The sequence below is a fragment of the Podarcis cretensis genome, assembly GCF_951804945.1.
Source record: "Podarcis cretensis genome assembly, chromosome: 1".
In the NCBI taxonomy this organism is placed as follows: domain Eukaryota; kingdom Metazoa; phylum Chordata; class Lepidosauria; order Squamata; family Lacertidae; genus Podarcis; species Podarcis cretensis.
This window is the reverse complement of record NC_137170.1, coordinates 2,397,888-2,418,547: the sequence shown is the minus strand read 5'-3', so window position 1 is coordinate 2,418,547 and position 20,660 is coordinate 2,397,888. Positions and strand designations below refer to the sequence as shown.

The 20,660-nt window shown below is 44.3% G+C and overlaps 1 protein-coding gene across 2 annotated transcripts in view; it reads left to right on the top strand.

Moving 5' to 3' along the window:
• MDGA2 (MAM domain containing glycosylphosphatidylinositol anchor 2) overlaps nt 1-20,660 on the top strand; it is a 422,386-nt gene that overhangs the window by 334,049 nt on the left and 67,677 nt on the right. The window lies entirely within an intron of this gene.

The following is a 20,660-nucleotide window of genomic DNA, read 5'->3' as shown; positions in this document are numbered from 1 at the left end:
CTGCATTGCGCTTTGAGATCCCCGTTGACATTTCCCAAGGTTCTTTAGCAGAAATACGAAAGTGTTTGGGGGGTTACTTTAACAAGTGAGTGCCCAGGAAAGATCTCCATGCACAGTGGCATGACCTAGATAAGGTGGGTTAGATACGTTGCCCCTGTGTTGGTTTGCTTTTGAAAAGGTCGGGCCACACGCTACCCGGAAAATAATTTTTGGAAGGGAGCCAAAAAGTCAAGATATTTAAAGCTGCAAGAATCAGAGAACCTGGTGTTATTTTGTTAAAACACACACACACACACACACAGACACACACACACCTGGATTTGTTCATAATTTAAATATGGATTTGCTAACCTTGATTTTCTTGTGAGCTGAAGAGTTTCTACATGGAACTCCATGAAGTGTGGAGAAACATGTCAATTTACAGGAAGACCTTCGCCTGAATCAAGCCATACACTGACTGGCAGCAGCTGTCTCAGGGAGTCTTCTCCCCCTAGGTGGAGATGCCATGGAGACCTTCTGCACTCCGAGCAGGTGCTCTAGCCCTGAGCTAGGGGGCCTGCACTGAAGATTGGGAAAATGAGAAGCAGGGAGGAATTGAAATGGACCCATTTGCCCCCCGCTGCCTGGCCTGAGCACAACACACTCAACTACTGTATGTGCAGCTGGTCAGCTGAAACGTGCAGCCGCGCCTCCTCCCATACCCTCCAACATTTCTCCGATGAAAATAGGGACGTCCCATTCCATCATTTTACTTATTATACCCCACTCATCTGGCTGGGTTGCCCCAGCCACTCTGGGCAGCTTCCAACATGTATAAAAGCATAATAAAATGTTAAACATGTTTTAAAAAAAACCTTTCCTATACAGGATTGACTTCAGACAGCTCAGGGGTCAGATAACTCCATACCCTCCAAGATTTCTCAAATGAAAATAGGGGCATCCTAAGGAAAAGTGTGTGGGACGTGGGTGGCACTGTGGTCTAAACCACAGAGCTGGGGGCTTGCTGATCAGAAGGTCGGCGGTTCGAATCCCCGTGACAAGGGTGAGCTCCCGTTGCTCGGTCCCTGCTCCTGCCCACCTAGAAGTTCGAAAGCATGTCAAACTGCAAGTAGATAAATAGGTACCACTCTGGCAGGAAGGTAAATGGTGTTTCTGTGCACTGTTCTGGTTCGCCAGAAGCAGCTTAGTCCTGCTGGCCATATGACCCGGAAGCTGTACACCGGCTCCCTCGGCCAATAAAGCGAGATGAGCGCTGCAACCCCAGAGTTGGCCATGACTGGACCTAATGGTCAGGGGTCCCTTTACCTTTACCTTTAGGGAAAAGTGGGACATTCTGGGATCAAATCAGAAACTGTGACGGCTTCTTTAAATCAGGCAACGTCCCTGGAAAATAGGGAAACTAGGAGGGTCTGTTCTTACCTTGCAAAGCGCAATTGTGCTTTTGTGCTTTTGTGCTTTTTTCTTCGTCTTTCCTCTTTAGTGATCACTCATAGCCAGGAATAAAGTAGTTGCTTTGGAAGACAATAATCAGGCATCCGCACAACATGGCCAGTCCAACGAAGTTGATGTTGAAGAATCATTGCTTCAACACTGGTGATCTTTGCTTCTTCCAATACACTGGTATTAGTTCGCCTGTCTTCCCAAGTGATGTGTAAAAATTTTCGGAGACACCGTTGATGGAATCTTTCAGAGTTGGAGATGGCATTTATAAGTGGTCCATGTTTCGCAAGCATGCAGTAAGGTTGGTAGGACAATAGCTTTGTAAACAAGCATTTTGGTTTCCTTGCGAATGTCCTGGTCCTCAAACACTCTGCACTTCAGTCGGGAGAAAGCTGCACTCGCAGAGCTCAGGCGATGCTGGATTTCGGCATTAATGTCGGACCTTGTGGAAAGATAACTGCCTAGGTAGGAGAAGTGATTGACACTTTTCAACGTTACACCATTGAGTTGGATTTGTGGTGCTGCAGAGGGTTGTTGGTGCAGCACTTTGTTTTTTTGGATGTTGAGCGACAGGCCCAAGCATCCAGTGCCTGAGCAATAGCCCCCACTGTTGTGGCTTTGTGGTTCCTTTTATGAGCCCCTCAAATACCTCCAAGATGAAGTATATCGTTGGCAAAAGGAGACTGCTGCTCTGGACATGGTCAGGGAAGCCATGCTGGCAATATTTTTATGGGTATTAAAAGCCTGCCAAGTGGTGCCCATTCCAGTCTCTTTTGTCACTTTTTATTTCCTACTGCCAGGCCCTTCCTAACTATGCCTAGAAAGTGCTCAGGATGTCCATTGCAGGGCTTGCAAAAGTCTTGTGTTATTTATTTTCTGCCGTATTCATAGCCTGCTCTTTGTCGAATGTTTTCAATCCCAGAGTGTGTGGGAGCGAAGCAATAAAAATCAACAGAGGAATACAATACCCCAAAAAACAAAATCACATAAACAGGGCCAGTAAACAATGGGAAAGATTCAGTTGTTTGGTAACCAGGCAAGATTGCAAGGGCATAAATTAATATTTTCAATTAAACAGAGTGTGTGCCTTGAGATCAGAAGGGTTGTCAGGTCTCCGGGGTCTGTGAACAGAGATCTCTGCAGCAGCTTCTGTACCCCTTTGAGGGAGAAGGAAGGACAATAACTATAATAAAAATTAAATGTTTTATTACCATGCAAAGCTCCTTATAGTTAAAGCTATGGTTTTCCCAGTCGTGATGTATGGAAGTGAGAGCTGGACCATAAAGAAGGCTGATCGCCAAAGAATTGATGCTTTTGAATTCTGGTGCTGGAGGAGACTCTTGAGAGTCCCATGGACTGCAAGAAGATCAAACTTATCCATTCTGAAGGAAATCAGCCCTGAGTGCTCACTGGAAGGACAGATCATGAAGCTCAGGCTCCAAGACTTTGGCCACCTAATGAGAAGAGAAGACTCCCTGGAAAAGACCCTGATGTTGGTCTTTTGATGTTGGTCAAGGTGGAGGGGATGACAGAGGACGAGATGGTGGGACAGTGTTCTTGAAGCGACCAGCATGAGTTTGACCAAACTGTGGGAGGCAGTGGAAGACAGGAGTGCCTGGCGTGCTCTGGTCCAGGGGGTCACAGAGAATCGGACACAACTAAACAACAACAACAATTACCATGCAAAAATGGGGAAAGGGGGTTGTTTGACTTGAACCAAGGGAAGGTTTTGCCTCTAATGAATGAAGAGGAACCACCATGCAGCTGGGTTTGCCACGGACCATGACTGGAAGCTTCTTTGAGGGAAACATATTCTGCAAACAAATAATAATAATAACAACATCATACTAATTCAACCCTGGAATCTCCCATTCAATAAACAGCAGGTGCCTCGGAAATGCAGGCTGGATTTTGAATGCTGAAGAGAAGAATAACACCTTTCCTCCCACGCTCAGTATAGAAAGAATGCAGAGTTGTCTTGGGTGGGGAGCCAGACTGACTTTTTTTGGCAGGTCGGCCCCTGTGAGAACAAGATGCTGGACATGATGGGCCATTGGCCTGATCCAGTAGATGCTCTTCTTACGTTCTAGTTCCCTGGGACAAGGGATTGGTTGTTAAACTGCACTGGGAACTTGTTGGTACTAAAGGGTTAAGAGGTAACAAGTCGCTCTAATCACTGAGCAGCTGGAAGTCATTAAGCATCCAGGAATGTGAGTTAGTTTGTATAAATAGTCAGTTCACCCGTGCTTCTGCCCTCTTCCCCCCTTGACCTGACTCGCAGACTCAGTTTGTGGCCATGGGCGTGTTTGCTGATATGAGTTAAGTTTAGAGTAAAGTTTTCTTTATGCCGGAGATAAAAGCATGTGTGCTTTATTGCCAGGGTTTTTCTTCTGTGAATAAAGTTTTTCCCTGAGTTCCAAAGTGCTTGCTCCAGGATTCTTCATTTAGAGAAAGGTACTGACTCTCCTGCCTTCTTCAACCGCTGCATGAAATTCTCTGCTGAGATAAGATTTATGGCGTTGGAAGCGCACTGGACGTTTACTTAACATTAAACTAATTAAAGTTTAATGGACAGAACTGTAGTTTTGAGAGGGGAAGGGGGGGTCAGCTGACAACTCTCAGCACCCCTAACAAACTTTAGCTCCCAGGGTTCTTAGGAGGAAGCCATATACCGTATTTTTCCATGTACAGTCATACCTCGGATTAAATATCCTTCAGGTTGAGCATTTTCAGGTTACGCTCCACGGCAAGCTAGAAGTAACGGAATGCGTTACTTCCGGGTTTTGCCGCTTGCGCATGCACAGATGCTCAAAATGAAGTCACGTGCATGTGCAGAAGCAGCGAATCGCGACCCGCACAGTCGCACAGTTGCAGGTTGCATTCTACTCAAGATGCAAACGGGGCTCCAGAACGGATCCCGTTCGCATCCAGAGGTACCACTGAATTAGATAATAAAATAATAATAAACAATAAAATTTTATTTATATCCTGCCCTCCCCAGCCGAAGCTGGGCTCAGATGAGGTTTTTTGACTCAAAAATCATGTCAAAAAACTGGGGTTGTCCTATACATGGCATGGGGGGAAACTGCACGCCAACATCCAGCTGGCTGGCAAACACCCCCACCCCCATGCTGATGCCGGCGGTGCTTTCTCTAGGGAGCGTTTCCCACCCACAGTGGGAAACTTTGCCAAACCCCAGCAAGGGCCCTGCTGGGGTGATGGCGCGCATGCAATTCCCCCTAAAAAGAGCTCAACAATTTTGGGCCTTCTCCCCTCATTTTCTTTAAATTTTGTCCCCTAAAATCGGGGGCGTCTTATACATGGGGGCATCTCACAGTGGTACCTCGCAAGACGAATGCCTCGAAAGATGAAAAACTCGCAAAACGAAAGAGTTTTTCAGTTTTTGAGTTGCTTCGCAAGACGGATTTCCCTATGGGTTTGCTTCGCAAGACGAAAACGTCTTGCAAGTTTGTTTCCTTTGTCTTGCAAGTTTGTTTCCTTTTTCTTAAAACCGTGCATTCAGGGGGTGCAGTTGCAACTTGACTTCGAGGAGCAACTCATAGCATGTGGTGTGGTAGCCTTTTTTGAGGTTTTTGAAGACTTTGGTGATTTTTGAAGCTTTTCCAAAGTTCGTGCTTTGCAAGACGAAAATATCGCAAGACGAAAAAACTCGCGGAATGAATTAATTTCGTCTTGCGAGGCACCACTGTATAGACAGAAAAATACGGTATGTTTAAAGTGGTATGACATGGCTTTAACTGCATGCTGTAGGTGCAAGTGAGCATAGACCCCCATCTTCTCCATCCTTGCTTGTCCCTTCATCTCGCCTGCACAGACGGGGACTGATGTTGGCTCCAGTCCATTTCCCGTGGCTTAACTGCACTGGGGAATCATCCTTTGGATGAAACAAAATTCCCCCCCCCCCGACCGCCTATTTGCTCCCACCACCCCCCAGCAGAGCCTGCTAATCCAAGCCATTTCCACCCGCTTCCAATGATGCATCGCTCTTTTTGCGCAGTCCATCTCTGCTATGCAAACCACCTCATCCAAAATATGAAGTATGGAGCGATAATGCATAAAACATCAGCCACGGAGTAGGTTATTCTGAAGAGCCGTAAATTATGCAGGCTTCATGGAACTTTAAAGAAGTCTGTCACTGTGGCAAATCAGGATCCCTCAAGAGGCGGCTGCGTAAGGCCCCCTCCTTGTGATTTGTGACTATTTCAGCAAATAAAAGTTTCAAATTTACTACAAACAGACTTGAGATATATCTGTCTCTTGGAGAATATTCTGGTGACTGGTGGCTTCTAAGGGAGGGAGGGAACAGGAGACAGACGCTGCTGAGAAGGGAGCCCTGCAGGGAAGGAGGGGATCTGGAGTGGATTGATTCAGACACACACTGTGATGGCCTGGGATTCAGACTCAGAGGCTGAACCTGAGGAAACCCAGCCTGCACAGGAGTCCCCGCCTCCAGAACCAGCTGAGCCGGGGCTGGGGCCTGAGCCTGAAGGGTCCTCACCTGTGCTGGATCCTCAGGTGCAGGCATCAGCTGAGTCTGCTCTGGCTCCTGAGGTGATGGAGGACCCATTGCCTGCAGGTGCTCCACTCTCAGCCCCATCAGAAGAAGCTGAGGTTGCCTCTGGGTCCAGCCTCTCTTGAGCTGCAGAGGCTCAGGGCAGAGAGGTGGAGGGAACTAAGTTCCCGCAGGAGGAGTGCTCGTCTCCAGGCCAGGAGAGGCGAGTCACCAGAGGATCGGGGCCACCCTATGCCTCAGGGCAGATAAACGCCAGCCAGCCCCAGTCCCAAGTTGTGGAAGCAACGTTGTTGCTAGCCTGTTCCTGCCTGCACCCTGTCCTGCTCTTCTCCCAGAGTTCCTGACCTCACCCGACTCCCTGCCTTGGACCCAGCTTTAGCTTTGACGGACTGCCTCCATACCACTCCATCGACCTCAGACTGGACTCAGACCTCGCCTCTCAGTTAGCCCCCGGGACCAGCACACACACCCAGTCTTAGCGATGACGGGCAGCCCAAAACCACTTCACAGGGTGGGGGAGCTTCCTGTGGCATAAGAAGAGCATCTGCTGGATCAGACCAGTGGCCCATCTCGTCCAGCATCCTGTTCTCACAGTGGCCAACCAGATGGCTCTCTTGGGAAGCAGGATCTGAGCACAGGAGCCCTCCCTCTCCTGGGGGTTCCAGCAATGGGTATTCCAGGCCCTCCAAAGTGTCCTGATTTCCCAGGGACAGTCCTGGAATTACTGAAGCAGTCCCGGCTTCTGAACTGATCCCAGACTGTTCTGCTTTTCCTTTTGTTTTTCATAATTATTATTATTATTATTAATTATTATTATTATTATTACCGCACCCATCTGGCTGGGTTTCCCCAGCCACTCTGGGCGGCTTCCAACAAACCACTCAAATACAATAAACAAGGCTGCCTTCAGATGTCTTCTATAAGTTTGGTAGTTATTTTTCCCTTTGACATCTGGTGGGAGGGCGTTCCACAGGGCGGGCGCCACTACTGAGAAGGCCCTCTGCCTGGTTCCCTATAACTTGGCTTCTCTCTCTCTCTCTCTCTCTCTCTCTCTTTTTTTTTTTTTTGCAAAAATTTTATTAGTTTTTACAATATCAATGACAAACAAAAACATAAAACAAACAAAACATAACAGATATAAATCATAACCTTATTGAAAATAACAGTTATTTACTTTGTAAAACGACTTCCTCGTTTCCCCTTAGTTGAATTTCATTGCATATCCTTATAACGGTTTTCCAAATCCCAATTTTAATACCCTTTAAATTAAACATTAACATCTTTAAATCTTCTCCTTCTTGTATTAAACATATTATTTTATCAGTTAACATAGATACAATCCTAAGCCCTTTAAGTATCTGGACGCTATTTCCAGTTATTTTAGCTTAACAAATTTAACTAAATAATCATTAAATTTTTTCCATTCTTCGTGATGTTCCTCCTCCTTCTGGTCACGGACTCTTCCGGTTAGATCGGCTAGCTCCATACAATCCATCATCTTCATCTGCCATTCTTCTACTGTTGGTAATTCTTGAGTTTTCCACTTTTTAGCTAACAAAATACGAGCCACAGTTGTGGCATACAAAAATAGATTAACATCTTTCTTGGGCAATTCCGAACCTGTTATTCCAAGAAGAAAGGCCTCTGGTTTCTTTATAAATGTATATTTCAACATTTTTTTCAATTCATTATAAATCTTTTCCCAGAGGTCTTTCACCTTGGAGCAGGTCCACCACATATGAAAGAATGTTCCTTCCTTTTCTTTACATTTCCAACATGTATTATCACAATTATGATACATCTTTGCTAATTTTACAGGTGTCAAATACCATCTATACATCATTTTCATAATATTTTCCTTTAACAAAGTACATGCGGTGAACTTCACCCCTTTCTTTCACAATCTTTCCCAGTCCTCAAACATTATGTTATGTTCTAAATCTCTTGCCCAGTCTATCATCACCGATTTAACTTGTTCATCTTTCTTATGCCAGTCCAGCAAAAGCTTGTACATTTTAGATAAGTTTTACCTTTTTATCTAACAACTCCATCTCCAACTTAGATTTTTCCAAGGCAAAACCATTTTTCTTATCCAGTTTATACAATTCGTTAATCTGGTGGTAATGTAGCCAATTTAGCTTATCTTTAATTTGCTCAAATGGTCTTAATTTATAGCCTTCCTCTTCCTCTATTAATAAGTCATAATATCTCAACCATTTGGTATCCATATTTAATTTTTTCTGGGCCTTTGCCTCCATTGGTGAAAGCCATCTGGGCATTTTTCTTTCTAAAAGGTCTTTGTATTTTATCCAAACATTATACAACGATTTCCTAATTATATGATTTTTAAATGCTTTATGGGCTTTTACTTTATCATACCACAAATATGCATGCCAACCAAACACATTATCAAATCCTTTGATAATGTAACTTGCCTTCTTGCAGCGAGGGAACCGCCAGAAGGCCCTCAGTGCTGGACCTCAGTGTCCGGGCAGAACAATGGGGTGGAGACGCTCCTTCAGGTATACTGGGCCAAGGCCGTTTAGGGCTTTAAAAGTCAGCACCAACACTGTGAATTGTGCTCGGAAACGTACTGGGAGCCAGTGTAGGTCTTTCATGACTGGTGTTATGTGGTCTCGGCGGCCGCTCCCAGTCACCAGTCTAGCTGCCGCATTCTGGATTAATTGCAGTTTCCAGGTCAACTTCAAAGGTAGCCCCACGTAGAGCGCATTGCATTAGTCCAAGTGGGAGATAACCAGAGCATGCACCACTCTGGCGAGACAGTCCACGGGCAGGTAGGGTCTCAGCCTATGTACCAGATGGAGCTGGTAAACAGCTGCCCTGGACACAGAATGGACCTGCGGCTCCTAGAAGTTTCGTTGCCACCAACTGTAGATGCAGAAGAGAGTCATCTGTGCCAGCAGCCATCGATAGCCCTTTCCAATAGGAATTGGTCTAATGCTCTTTCGAAGCCTGCCAATGGCTTATGTATCCAAGCAGGGCGGTTTTTTGACCTGGTATCGTTCAATCGGAACAAACGTCAGTTGGGGTTTTAAGAGGATTGTCCCCCCCCACGCCCCCCGACGCTACGCCCCTGCGGAGAGTACATAGCCTCCCATTTTTTCTTTGTTTGGCTGGCTTTAAAAGAGGATTTGACAGATAGGAAGTGCCTACAGAGGGTGGTGAATACAGCACAAGATATTATGGGCTGTCCCGTGAATCCACTGGATGACATTGCGGAAGACATTCCTCACTCAGGAGAGTGAGGAAAATTCTCAGAGATGATTCACACCCTGGCCGGCACTTTCTTGATCTCCTGCCCTCAGGCAGAAGATATAGAAGCCTGATTAGTCGCACCAACAGGGTAAAGAACAGCTTCTATCCGTGGGCTGTTAGGCTGCTGAATGGAAAGATAACAGCAGGGCAACGGACTTTTGGGTTTGGTGGGTGTGCATCAGTAAACGAGGGGAATTAAGACTAAGAGAGCTGACATTATGTTTGCTGACTGGGAACAGTTATGGACCACTGGTGTGAAATTTACGGCATGTAATGCCTTAAAAGAAAATATTATGAAAATGATGTACAGGTGGTACATGACCCCAGTCAAGCTTGCAAAAGTATATCATTTGCCTGATAATAAATGCTGGAAATGTAAAGAAACTGAGGGAACATTCTTTCACCTTTGGTGGACGTGCCCAAAGGTCAAGGCTTTCTGGGAAATGATCTATAATGAACTGAAAAAGGTATTTAAATATACCTTTCCTAAGAAACCAGAGGCCTTTCTTCTGGGCATTGTCTGGGCATGGTGTTAAAGAAGGACAGAACATTTTTTATGTATGCAACAACAGCAGCAAGAATACTCATCGCAAAGTATTGGAAGACACAAGATTTGCTCACCTTGAAAGAATGGCAGATGCAAGTGACAGACTATATGGAATTGGCAGAAATGACCGGCAGAATCCGAGACCTGGCAGAAGAGTCGGTGGAAGAGGACTGGAAGAAGTTCAAAGACTATCTCCAAAAATGTTGTAAAATGTTTGAATGCTAAAATGATGTTGGATATAAAGATAATATGGCATCAGTGACATAGTTAAAAGGAATATGCAAAAATGTTTTAAAAGAAAAGGGTGAAAAGACCAGAGTAATATTATGTCAAATTTAAATAAAATGATACAAGGGATTAAGTTATAAAGAACATGTAAAAATGGATCTAAAAAGAAAGGAAAAATCGGAGACATAATAGGTTGAAATGTATAATAATTGAATAAGATTTGAAAGAGGGTAAGGAATTGCTGAATTTGATTGTGCAAAGGGGAACACAGAAAAGGGAGATGTGAGGAAGTCAGGAAAGAGGGTTATAAAGATAATAAGTAAAAAACTAGATTTTCTTTTTTTTGTTTTTATTTACTTTTTCTATGTCTTTTATTGTATTTCTTTGTTTTGTTTGATTGTGCTGGTTTTTATTGTCTTATTCTTTTTCGTTTGATTGTGATGCTTGTTTTATTATACAAAATCTTAAATAAATATCTTTTTCAAAAAAAAATAAGACTAAGAGAGCTGGGGGGGGGGTTGCGCGTGTAACCTCACTGTATACAAGTTGTACAAGTGACAATAAAGTATTTCAATTTCAATTCCTGGAGGAGGAGAGGGCTGCCGATGGCAATTGATATCTTCTAGCCGCCATGGCTGTGCTCTGCCTCCACAGCAATGCTTCTGAACACCAGTATTTTGGAAACTGCCCTGTGACCCTCAGCAGTATATGAAACTAATAAATAAAAAAAATTAATAAAACAGCAGGAAGGGAGAAGGTTCATGTGCTCAGCTACTGCCAGGGGGCTTCCCAAAAGACGCATCTGCTCAGACCCTGTGAGAACAGGATTCAAAACTTTAGCTGAGATTCCAGGGAGGTGGACTAGATGACACATGGAGTCCCTTCCAACTCTACGATTCTAAGACTAGATGGGACACTATCCTGACCCAGTGGGGCTCTTCCTCCCTTCTTATATTGAAGCTTGGTTTTTGGCACTCTATGGCCATCTTCGTTGGGAGGCAGGTCTGTTGCCAGGATTCACAGTGTACCACTGGGAAGCAGAGGCATAGAGAGGAGGAGAGACTCGCGTCAAGAAGCCTCAACATTAATTGTAGGTGAGGTGCTGATTGTTCCCAGCAACCTGTCTGCCAGGAGCCCGCCCGGCATATCTGCTGTGAAACAGCCCTTTGACAGCCTTCCTAAAGCCGGCGCTGATTCCAGGGGTTGCTGTTTGCAATCCTTGATTGAAGCAGGTTGCAAATTGTTCTGCTGCCTGAGGAATCGGCAGCCGAGAAGCCAAAACCATGGCAATCTCCTTGCAGGAGGGGGCAGGAGGAAGGTTCCCCCTCTCCTGCTATGATGTTTCAAATGCAAGGAAACCAGAAACTGGGATCTGTGGCATCACCTTGTTTAGTGTCAGATTGGGAGCAATAGGATTTCTTCTTCTGCGATCCCTCGTAGCCGAGTAAGATTGTCTTCCATGAACACGGTTTTAACAGTGAGTCCGTAAGTGACTGGAGGCCAGTTCTGGATCCACACATCCTTCCACAGTGGGGACATAGGTTTCCAGGCAGGATATGATCATGGTAAATGTCCCCACTGTGGACGGACGTGTGGATCCAGAATTGGCCTCCACAGTCACTTACGGACTCACTGTTAAAACCATGTTCATGGAAGACAATCTTACTCGGCTATGAGGAATCGCAGAATAAGAAGAAGATGATCATGGTGAGGGTTTGCCAAACGTGCCTTCCTCTTAGTGCATTTCTCCCTTGCATCCTGAGTTTGAGTGTCTTCAAAGCCCATGACACCTTTGGTAAAGGCTGTTCTCCAACTGGAACACTCACAGGCCAGTGTTTCCCAATTGTCGGTGTTTATACTACATTTTTAAAGATTTGCCTTGAGACAGTCTTTAAACCTCTTTTGTTGACCACCAGCATTACGCTTTCCATTTTAAGTTCGGAATAGAGTAGCTGCTTTGGAAGACGATAATCAGACATCCGCACAACATAACCAGTCCAACGAAGTTGATGTTGAAGAATCATTGCTTCAACACAGGTGATCTTTGCTTCTTCCAGTACACTGGCATTAGTTTGCCTGTCTTCCCAAATGTTGGAGACACTGTTGATGGAATTGTTTGAGGAGTTGGAGATGGTGTTTATAAGTGGTCCATGTTTCACAAGCATACAGTAAGGTTGGTAGGATAATAGCTTTGTAAACAAGCATTTTGGTTTCCCTGCGAATGTCCCGGTCCTCAAACACTCTGCAGTTCAATCGGGAGGAAGACATACTAGCAGAACTCAGGTGATGCTGGATTTCGGCATCATTGTTGGCCCTTGTGGAAAGATAGCTGTCCAGGTAGGAAAAGTGATTGGCGCTTTCCAACGTTACACCATTGAGTTGGATTTGTGGCACTGCAGAGGGGTTGTTTTGTGCTTGTTGGTGCAGCACTTTGGTTTTTTGGATTTTGAGTCATAGGCCAAGCTTTTCATAAGCTTCTGCGAAGATATTTAGCAAGTATCTGTCTTCCTTCGTGTCTCTGTTTGGCTCCTCCAAACATTATTGCCTCTTCTTTGGCAACAAATCTACAGAGCGAACTTTCTTGTTAAGAGGAGAATATAAGCCCTGTAGGAGGATCAGGACAAATGGAGCCCATCTTGTGTAACATCTTGTTCTCCCTTTGGCCAGCCAGGTGCCACAAAGCACAAACATCCAAGTTGTGCTTCTCAGAAACTGGTATTCAGAACGGTAGTCTTTTTTTCAGAGCTAAAGATATCTTGGTAATTTTTCTACCCTGAAAGCAAACCCCAATCCCGAGTTCTTGGCAGTGGGGAAGGATCCAGCCCAAAGCTCTTTTTGTGCCCTTACTATTTTTTTTATTAGATTTATAGGCCGTCCTTCATCACAAGGCCTCATGGGAGATCACAAGAAAAAAAATACCAGGTTGCTCATTTTATCAAATGTTATTTTTCTTATGTTCTGCATTACAATGAAAAAATTCATTACATTGGCACTTAAATATTAAGTTACATTATAGTCCAAAGGCTAATAAGGAAATAAGGATTTGTTTTAAGTTTTCATGTGTGGTAAAACTCAGTCTAAGGCAGGGGTCTGCAACCCGCGGCTCCGGAGCCGCATGTGGCTCTTTTACACCTTTGCCACGGCTCCGGGGCGGATACTAGCGAGGGGAGGAGGCGCATTGTGCGCCCCGACACTCCCCACTGTGGCGGGCGCTGTACTGGCTGTGACGTCGCATGGGGGCAGTGCGTGCTTTAGTCACGCACCATCCCGACGCCACCTTCCCGCCCGCTGTCAGATCGGACATTAAGGTAAGAAACAATATATGCAGTGTTATATTTGTTTTAAATGTCACAATGGTTTTGCGGCTCCCAGTTTTTTTTTTTCTTCGGAAACGGGTCCAAGTGGCTCTTTTTGTCTTAAAGGTTGCAGACCCCTGGTCTAAGGTGTGTGTTTTTTGGGGGGGAGGACGTTTAACCACATCAGTTAACAAATATGGACACATATGCCGCAATGTTATTGTTTTAGTTCAATAAATGGTTTAAATAGTTGTTAAGGAAATGATTATTTTTCTCCTTTCAATAAAGTCCAGAAGAAAAGTTGTCCAGATATAAACAGTTCACTTATTAAACCTCACAAGAATTTCATAATTATCTGTCTATGTATTTCTAATAGTATAACCAAATCAGATTTTTTTATATATAACTGTAAAAACTACTCTGAAAATTTATTATTCCAAAAATGAAACCTTCCTCTGGTTGTAAATATTAAGATGATACCAGCAAGAAGGAGTCTTTCTGTAAAAAGAAATGATTTAAATTAAGTCTTGCTGACTAGTGATTTAAATTGTGATTTAAATTGTGATTTAAATCAATTTGATTTAAATCAAATCCACCCTGGTCCCTTCGAACTTCACAGTTCTATGTTTCTATGGAAACATTGATCCGCCTACATGACTCAGGACTGTCCACACTGCTCTGCCACTGAACTAGGGAGCTTCCCAAGCCAGACCCACCTGAAAACCCCAGTCCAGGTACGTCTCCAGCTCCCTCCCACACCTGGATCGAATACCGAAATTCATCAGAAGGGGGGAAATCTGCCTAGAGGATCTGTGATTTTAGGGGAGGGGCAGAGAGTTGAGGAAAAGAGAAAGAACTTTAATTGCCCTCCCGAGGACTCAGAATGACCTGTAACTCTCAGCGCTGTTTAAAACCGTCTAATCTCTTGCCTGTCAATCAAACAGATGCTTGGAGCCGCAAAGGTCTTTGCGGCTCCACAGGCTGGTAGGTTCTGGCCCATTAATAGCCTGAAGGCTGGAGGAAAGATGCCGGGGGGGGGGCAGCTTCTCTGTAGGGGTCCAGCAGAGCCAGGATAGCTAATGTAAGGGTACCAGATTTTTTTTCCCAAAGAATCCAGGGACACTTTTCTTCTTCTTCTTCTTCTTCTTTTGAAAAGAGAAAAAGAAAGTTATTTAAAAAAAAAAAAAAAATTAAAAAATTAAGAAGTAATACAGTGGTACCTCAGTTTACATACGCTTCAGGTTACATACGCTTCAGGTTACAGACTCCGCTAACCCAGAAATAGTGCTTCAGTTTAAGAACTTTGCTTCAGGATGAGAACAGAAATCGTGCTCTGGTGGCGCAGCGGCAGCAGGAGGCCCCATTAGCTAAAGTGGTCTTCAGGTTAATACCGTTTCAGGTTAAGAATGGACCTCCGGAACAAATTAAGTACTTAACCCAAGGTACCGCTGTATCTTCTCTTCTGGGTCTCCTCTCTCGCGTGGCCTTCCCCTGGGCTCCAGCGTGATCTCTTGGAGTGCTATCTGCCGTGGAATAGGCTCAGGTCGGGCCTGGGCTTGGCCACATGTCCTTGCCCTCCCGGCACTCTCCTACCTCTCTTCCTCAGTGGCAGCAGCTGTAGCAGCATGGCAAGGTCAGGGCTCCCCTCTTTTTTCTCCTTCCTCTTTCTCTCTCTCTCTCTCTTCCTTCTCCTTCCCCTTTCCTCCTCCTCCTTGTTTCGGCTCCGGGGTTTTTACTAGCCCTGGAGCGCCGCTGGGCGGTCAGCCGAGTGGCCAGGCGCTCTCGCTCCCGGCTCAATTTGAGTCATGGGGGGAGTGTCATGGGGGGAGTGTCCCAGTTGACACGACGGGCGTCCCCGGTTCCCCCTTGGCAGCGGCAGTCTCAGCAGCCTGAAGCCAGCCTGGTAGCACAGTTGGCTCTGGCTGGCTTCAGGAGCTGTTCGCTGCCGTGACACCCCCCCCATTTTGCCACGCCGGAAGTCCCCATATGATGTGTCTTGTGTTTTTCTTTTTTATTATTATTAAATAGTATTTATTCAAATTTTAAAAATTACAAAGATAAATAATAAAAGGACAAAAAAAGAAAAATAAAAAGACAGAAAAAACACAAACAATTGACAAAAAAGAAAAACAAGTCAAGCCTTTACATAACTTTCTTTCTTTTGCTTATTTCCTTGACCTCCTCACACCTCCCTTTTTTGTATTCTAGTTCAATTAGATGTTTCAGCAAATCCTTTCCAACTTTGTTTTTATCCTAATAATTTATCTTAATATACTGTAATTCTCGTCTTTCACCAATTAAAAAATCAATTTTAACCTAATCCTTTATATCATTTCTGCTAAAACCACATTACTTCATTCCAACAACCTTCTAACATTCCTTAATTTTGCAACATTTCTGTAGATAGACTAAATTTTCTTCTTCCACCGACTCTTCACCTTGGTCTCGGATTCTGCCAGTCATTTCCGCCAATTCCATATAGTCCATCACTTTCATCTGCCATTCTTCCCGGGTGGGTAAATCTTGTGTATTTCTCCATATGATGTGTCTTGTGCCGTCAAACCAATCACGCAACATTCATTCCCTATTAGAATTAGATTAATAAATCTACAACACTTAAAATATAATTCCGGGGACGTTAAATGAAATCCGGGGACATTCCGGGGACGGATTTTGTCCAAGGACAAATTTGTAAATCCGGGGATTGTCCCCGGGAAACGGGGACGTCTGGTAACCATAGGCTAATGACGATGGTCACAAAGGATGTTTGGGTCATTGATGGGGGATGTACAAAATTGGGAATGTCTCTTCTGCCATTTATTTGTTGTTCAGCACTTAGGCACAAGCAACCAGATGCACGCAGGTAGGATGGAGGACACACCTGGCTTGACAGGAGTACACAGGGAAAGCATCTAAGAGTCTTAGACCTTACCCAAATTCCCACTTGTCCTGCTGCTTCCCCCCAGGGAAAACTGCTCTTTAGTACTCAATCGGAGCAAACAGCAATGCAAGTTTTCACCAGATGGACATTTGCTCTGAATTAGCACTAAAGAGTGGTTTTTCCCTGGGAGAGGAGAGGGGCAAGATGAAAACGGCTCAGACCGGTACTTTCTAGGTACAGGACGAGTGGCAGTGTGGCCATAATAGACCCCAAGCTTAATGGAGTCCACAGTGTGATGCAGCAGCAAAAAATGCTATTCTAAGCTGCATCAACAGAAGTCTAGAGTCTGGATCAAGGGGAGGAATAGAATCATAGAATTTGTAACTAAAAAAAAAAAAAAAAAATCTACTGTGAGCTTGTTCTGGTGCAGTTTGCTTCCGCTGGACTTCAAGCAAGCTGAATCTCTAGTCCGATATAGGCTCCATGTGTAGCTTTGAGCAGTTGGTGATCTGAAATATCAACCCCCCCCCATTTCTAAATCAGAGATGATAAAAAAGATAATAATGGATTCTCATTAAAAAAAAACAGTCAGTAGCTTGTAATTCTCATTTGTTTACAGGTGATGTGTTCATTTTTTAAATAAAAAAAAAATCAGTTATACTTTCCTCATGTTAGCTCAGCATTGTGCAGAGCTATGTCATAGAATTGCCGAGTTAGAAGGGACCCACAGGGTCATCCAGACCAACCCTTTGCCATCAGTTTGGGTGTTCAGAGAGAGTGTGTTCTCCCTGAAAGGAGAGCACGTGTTGCGGACGGGTCCACTGAGTCACCCCTCTGTTGCCAGGCAGGGTGGTTAGAATCATAGAATCCTAGAATCATAGAGTTGGAAGAGACCACAAGGGCCACCGAGTCCAACCCCCTGCCAAGCAGGAAACACCATCAGAGCAGTCCTGACATATGGTTGTCAAGCCTCTGCTTAAAGACCTCCAAAGAAGGAGACTCCACCACACTCCTTGGCAGCAAATTCCACTGTCAAACAGCTCTCACTGTCAGGAAGTTCTTCCTAATGTTTAGGTGGAATCTTCTTTCTTGTAGTTTGGAACCATTGCTCCGTGTCCGCTTCTCTGGAGCAGCAGAAAACAACCTTTCTCCCTCCTCTATGTGACATCCTTTTATATATTTGAAGATGGCTATCATATCACTCCTTAACCTCCTCTTCTCCAGGCTAAGCATGCCCAGCTCCCTTAGCCGTTCCTCATAAGGCATCGTTTCCAGGCCTTTGACCATTTTGGTTGCCCTCCTCTGGACTCGTTCCAGTTTGTCAGTGTCCTTCTTGAACTGTGGTGCCCAGAACTGGACACAGTACTCCAGGTGAGGTCTGACCAGAGCAGAATACAGTGGCACTATTACTTCCCTTGATCTAGATGCTATACTCCTATTGATGCAGCCCAGAATTGCATTGGCTTTTTTAGCTGCCGCGTCACACTGTTGGCTCATGTCAAGTTTGTGGTCAACCAAGACTCCTAGATCCTTTTTCACATGTACTGCTCTCAAGCCAGGTGTCACCCATCTTGTAGTTGTGCCTCTCATTTTTTTTATTTTTTTTTTGCCCAAGTGCAATACTTTACATTTCTCCCTGTTAAAATTCATCTTGTTTGTTTTGGCCCAGTTCTCTAATCTGTCAAGGTCGTTTTGAAGTGTGATCCTGTCCTCTGGGGTGTTAGCCACCCCTCCCAGTTTGGTGTCATCTGCAAATTTGATCAGGATGCCCTTGAGTCCATCATCCAAGTCGTTGATAAAGATGTTGAATAAGACCGGGCCCAAGACAGAACCCTGTGGCACCCCACTAGTCACTCTTCTCCAGGATGAAGAGGAACCATTGATGAGCACCCTTTGGGTTCGGTCAGTCAGCCAGTTACAAATCCACTGAGTGGTAGCATAGTCAAGTCCACATTTTACCAGCTTCTTTACAAGAATATCATGGGGCACCTTGTCAAATAGTCCCACTCTGTTCTACCTTGGTCAAACCACACCTGGAGTCCACTTCTGAGCACCACAATTTAAGGATGATCCTGACAAGCTGGAATGTGGGCAGAGGAGGGTGACCAAGTTATTAAATGGTCTAAAAATAAAGCCTGATGAGGAACAGTTGAGGGAGTTGGATGTGTTTAGCCTGGGAAAGAAGAGACTGAAAGGAGAGATGATGGCCATCTTCAAACATCTCAAGGGCTGTCATATGGAGAATGGAGCGAGCTTGTTTTCTGCTGATCCAGAGGGTAGCAAGCAATGGATTCAAAGGAGAGGAAAGGCGATTCTGACGTAATATTAGGAAGATCTTTCTGATGGTAAGAGCTGTTCAACAGTGGAATGGACTTCCTCAGAAGGTGGTGGGCTGTCTTTCACTCGAGACTTTTAAGCAGAGGTTGGGGGGGGGGGTGTCACCTGCCAGGGGTTCTTTAGTTGTGATTCCTACCTGGGCCTCCTACTGCCAGAAAGTACTTCATAATAGTTAATTGGAATCTCCTTCCTTGCAATTTGAATCCTTAGTTTGAGTCCCACCCAGGATAATGACAGCTTACAGGCAGTGAAAAGAAACTGTTTTTTAAAATATCTATCTATATCTATATATATGTATATATATATATGTATATGTTGTTGTATAGTTGTTTAGTCGTGTCCGACTCTTCGTGACCTCATGGAGCAGAGCACGCCAAGCACTCCTGTCTTCCACTACCTCCTGCAGGTTAGTCAGAATCATGTATGTGGCTTCAAGAACATATATATATATATACATACATACATATACACATATATATACATACATATACACACACACACATATATAATTGAATTATTATGCAAATACAAATGAAACAAAGTATACAAACATTTCAACTGAATACAAAAAAGGGGGAAAGAAAAGAAACAGAAAAAAAGAAGAAGAAAAAAAGAAAAAGAAAAAAAGAAAACATAATAATATATAAAAATATTTTTTTATTTATACCCCGCCCTTCCCGGTTCAGAAAACCGGGCTCAGGGCGGTTAACAACAAATTTAAAACACTTAATTGATGCAACAAAAAACAGAGCCAACACAAAAAGTAAGAACATCAGTATAGTATAAGCTAACTATAATAGACATCCCATAATGTCATTTCTCTACCGAGATGCTGACCCTTCTGGGGTGGACCTCTTTTTATTATACTTTTGGTTTTTTGACTTCCATTGACCTATAGGTTCATTTCCTATAGCTAGAACAATTTCTCTGTATTTCAATATATTCCTCATCTTGCTATAAGGAGACATTTTCCCACTTACGGGTTTATTCTAAACACAACCAAATCTTGGTTGTTGAACCTTGACTCGATAGGTAGGCATTTAGGCATCCCCATTCCTTCTGGACTATTTTATTGGGCTTGTTCCTTAAGGCTTCCATCAGCTTAGTGAGTTCCAAGCCCTCGCTCAGCTTTTGTAGCCCTTCTTCTCCAGTTGGTATATGGTCACCCTTCCAGTGCTTTGTTGTTGTTTAGTCGTTTAGTCGTGTCCACCTCTTCGTGACCCCATGGACCAGAGCACGCCAGGCCCTCCTGTCTTCCACTGCCACCCACAGTTTGGTCAAACTCATGTTGGCCGCTTTGAGAACACTGTCCCACCATCTCGTCCCCTTCTCCTTGTGCCCTCCATCTTTCCCAACATCAGGGTCTTTTCCAGGGAGTCTTCTCTTCTCATGAGGTGGCCAAAGTCTTGGAGCCTCAGCTTCAGGATCTGTCCTTCCAGTGAGCACTCAGGGCTGATTTCATTAAGAATGGAGAGGTTGGATCTTCTTGCAGTCCATGGGACTCTCAAGAGTCTCCTCCAGCACCAGAATTCAAAAGCATCAGTTCTTTGGCGATCAGTCTTCTTTATGGTCCAGCTCTCACTTCCATACATCACTACTGGGAAAACCATGGCATTAACTATACGGACCTTTGTTGGCAAGGTTATGTCTCTGCTTTTTAAGATGCTGTCTAGGTTTGTCATTGCTTTTCTCCCAAGAAGCAGGCGTCTTTTAATTTTGTGAGTGCTTAGCAATAGCTAGTAGTGAAAAGAAACTATTAAATCATTGTTGGGTGGGGTGAATGTTGTAAAAACAGAGCCAGGAGATCTTCTCATGATTGAAGAAATTTGTGGATGAGTTTATAGCCTTGATGCTTCCTCTGTGCCTGGGATTGCTCTGTCTGTCAAGGCTGTTGCTTAGTTACCCGGTTGCAGCTCTGCTTGTTATGTGACAATGTCTACTTGTGTGTAAAGCTAAGGTGAGGGAAGGCCTCTGTGCAGTTTAGAGGCCTAACAATTTAACCCCTGTGTTGCAAACAATAGTCAGTAATATCCAAGGCATATTATATACTTATACTTTTTCATTCACCATATAGATGGGTTTATGAAGCATTTCTGTATCCTTCTGCTGTGCTGAAGAAGA